Consider the following 3,800-nt stretch of genomic DNA (forward strand, 5'->3'; position numbering starts at 1 on the left):
ACTGATTAACATTAACAAGGGGAAATGAAAGCTAGTTTCATTTGAAATTTATAAATAAAAATCCATATATTTATGACTGTTTAATCATTTTTTGCAAAGGTCCTAAAAGATGGAACATACATAAAACCTCCAAGTGACAAGTTAGCCTATGGTTCTATGGTTCTGTTGCGGTGTTCCATTACAGCGTCAGTGGCAACATGCCTGTCAGAGGCCTGTGTTATAGCTATCCGTTATAGCGCAGTGCGGAGGCAAACAGAGATCAAACCAGGGTATATCATTACAAACCATTAGTTTACTGTATAAAGTATGGTTGATGAAACATGTTAGAATAAAAGGAACCTTTCATTTTTTGGCTTTTTTGCGATCTGTATTTTTTACTGATTGATCTCTGTTCGTTATGTTTGTGCCTTTAACACTCAGGTAAAAGTTTTGCTTCCGAAGGCAATTTTTTGGCTTGTGGTAATTAAAGATTGATCTCGTTTACAGGGGAGAGGAAGCACAGATAATTGACTACCAAACCCAACAGTACAAACTCTTTCCTCTTTTAGCCACTTCATTTGCCATGCTTTTTGCAGGAGATTTCATATCTGATTTCTACAAACTTAAGTATCCAGATATTGCTGCAGGAAACTTCGAGTACCTACCCCAAGTAAATGATAAGATTTTAATATAATTAATGCAGTTTTTATACATTTTCAAATCAACTTTTAAGAAAAGAGATAGGCAAACAAGGTGAACACAATGCCTATGGTTCAACAAATAAGAAAGTGATGTAAAAAAAAAATTAGCCATTTCTTTAAAATTTCTAAAACTATAGCACTAATCATGTTTAGTTCGAAGGTAGTACTGTTCTTTAGTTTTGTTACTGCTGTCGTTTAAAGTTGCACGCTATGAGCGCCGGACTGAAGGCTTTTAGCTCATGGATATGCTCTTAGGGGGTGGAGACATGTCGGCAGTGTTGTGGGGGGCACGGCTACTCTCATGCTAGTGGATTACCCAAAATATACGTAGATTGTACACCAGCTTGTACTTATGAGGGAGAAAATATGGTTCTTACGCTTCAAGTGGCAAGGTTTGTTTGATTTTATATGATTATTATCCTTATTTTGTATATATTTTACAATAGTATTGATTAATGATAAATTACATTCATACAGTAACATAAAATTAGTTATTCTTCAGTTCCTGAAATGCATTTTGTACACCAAAAATCTATGTACTGTTTTTAAAAACAGTGATGGAATTTCCATTAGGAATATGTTTTATAAAAGGGAGCAGTGATGGAATTTCCATTAGGAATATGTTTTATAAAAGGGAGCACGGGCAATGATTACATGTATTAGTCCTTATTTTTTAGTTTACGCTTCTATTTCAGGTTTCTGATGAAACAGTATGCCAACATGATGCAAGGACAACCTCTATCAACTCTTGCACAATGTCTAGGGAGTGACCTTTCCAAACGGTCGTGTATGACTGAAGAGGTAGCCTTCAAATGTCTGGTGATGGCCTACAATCACAGGGTTGCAAGGTGAGGTGTATGAATCAATTTTTATTATCCTGTTTCTCTGAAAATTTGTGCATTTCCTTTGCAAGAATTACAAAAAATATTAAAAATTCGTTTTTTTGTTTTTTTTTTGCTTAAAATTTTCGTTCTTATAAAATAATAGGCTAGTATCAGATGCTGCCAACAATATTCAGAACTTGGTCAATAAGGGCCAAAGTCAGCAGGAAGCATGGAATTCTTCAACAGTTCGTCTATTCTGGGCCAGTAGGGTAAAAATAGGAGGATAAGTAACCTCTTTTAACCACTCTTCAAGATATATGATATTAAACCTGCATTTCCAGATGCTGTGTCAAAAAAATATATTTGCTTACAATTTTATATACATTGTTTTACAGGCATTTTGTCATGCGTTTGTCGTTGAAAATTTTGTGAAGATTCTGTCTGAGAGATATTTAGATGACAAAACCAAAAATGTGATGATGTCAGTATGTAAGCTTTATGCTGTTTATGGAATTGTATCAAACCTTGGAGAATTTATCCAGGTATTCCTTATATTCATTTATTCAGACATCTCTTTATTAGTGAAAAAATAAATCTAAATATTCCCTTAAACATTAAAGTCGTAATAGCTTAAAATACATCAATAGTACAGAATACTAGTATCATTCATCCTGAAATTTTCTCTGGGGATACAAATTAAAGTAAATATCATAATTTTTCAAATAAAAAAAAACATCTATATGTATTTTTTAAACTCTTCTTCAATATAATCTGTGATGGATTACAATACAACTTGTTCCTGCATGTATGTGCTCTGAGATCATATTCTGTATACATCTTTCTTTTTCTTTCTCCATTTTTTCGACGGCTGAATTGGATATAAGAAAACGAATTCAATGGAAGCAAACTTGAACACTTTACATTCGTTTCAGGATGGGTTTTTCAGTTCTGATCAAGTTAAAATTTTACAAAACAAGCTGACGTCATTATTAGCAGAGATAAGACCCAATGCAGTGGCTTTAGTGGACGCGTTCGATTATCCAGACTCGGTACTTGACAGTTGTCTGGGGCGATATGATGGGCAAGTGTATCGGGCCCTGTATGAGTATGCCAAAGAATCCCCGCTGAATGAAAAAGAGGTATATTTGTTAATAAAATTTTGTCCCTTATTGACAGAATTGTTAATTTTTTTTTCAGATTTCATCTTGTCAAAAAAGATTTATTTTTCATTGATATACATTTGATTTTTATTGTAGGTATTAGATTCTTACTACAAATATATTAAGCCAGCTCAAACAATACCAGGAACAGATGCACTTTTATCACGCTTATAAGTTGTGATTTTTTTGTTTTGTGTAAATTGGAGAACAAATTTTGTAAAAATTATCGCCTTATATTTTCAGAAAATTTGATGGATTTATTTTCTGTGAAAGTTTACTAACATACTGCTATAAGAACAGTTTATCAAGGTTGTTAACATAGATTGTTATACTGGTTATATGTATTGTCATGTTGCAGAGTTTATTTGATATAATTAAATAAGTCAGAAAGGACAGTATTCTTATTATTGAAGTTTCATGATAGAATTTTGTATACCCTAAATAACATGTGTGATATTTTTGTTTATTACACACTTAGTAATAAATACAGGTTTTTTGCATATGCGATATGGCTGACGTCACAATAGCCGTATCAACCCTGCAGGGCTGATATGGATTTCCGTATCAGCCCTGCAAATCCATATCCCCCTGCAGGGCTATAGGCTTTGTGACAACAATATCACACCCTTAGTAAATTAAACCACAATAACAGTACTTGTGATCATACACAATTTTTGGGGGGTTATATTTCTTAATTTTAACTTTTTGAAAAAAAGGTTAATCTTAATTTACAAATACATGTAATACTATAGAATATTTTCAAATTAGGATCAAGTGCATTGAAATAGAAATAGAAACAAACCCAAATCTTATGAGACATTAGACTATGTACATGTATGTAAGAAGTCCATCCATGATTATTTACTTATTTTCTTCTCAACTGTATTTTATTACTAAGTATGTAATAAATATAATAAAACATACCCTTTTCCACACACATCCTGTATCACCCTCACCAAACAGCCCTCGGGCCTTCGGCCCTCTGGCTGATATTGGTGTCTCGGGCTGATACAGGATGTGATATGGAAAAGGGTATGTATTATTCTCTATGTAATAAAGTTTTCTTTATATTTTGATTTACGATGTTTAAAATGGCCAGATTAATCAAAATAATGCTTTTCTTGCATTTGTTTCTG

At 32.9% G+C, this 3,800-nt stretch overlaps 1 pseudogene; it reads left to right on the forward strand.

The window, feature by feature from the left end:
* Positions 1–84: 84 nt before the first annotated feature.
* On the forward strand, positions 85–3,109 carry LOC134254969 (peroxisomal acyl-coenzyme A oxidase 1-like; annotated as a pseudogene).
* The last annotated feature ends 691 nt before the right edge of the window (positions 3,110–3,800 follow it).

This window comes from Saccostrea cucullata, unplaced genomic scaffold (assembly GCF_032062105.1).
Source record: "Saccostrea cucullata isolate Sc308-1 unplaced genomic scaffold, CSIRO_AGI_Scuc_v1 ctg18694, whole genome shotgun sequence".
Classification (NCBI taxonomy): domain Eukaryota; kingdom Metazoa; phylum Mollusca; class Bivalvia; order Ostreida; family Ostreidae; genus Saccostrea; species Saccostrea cuccullata.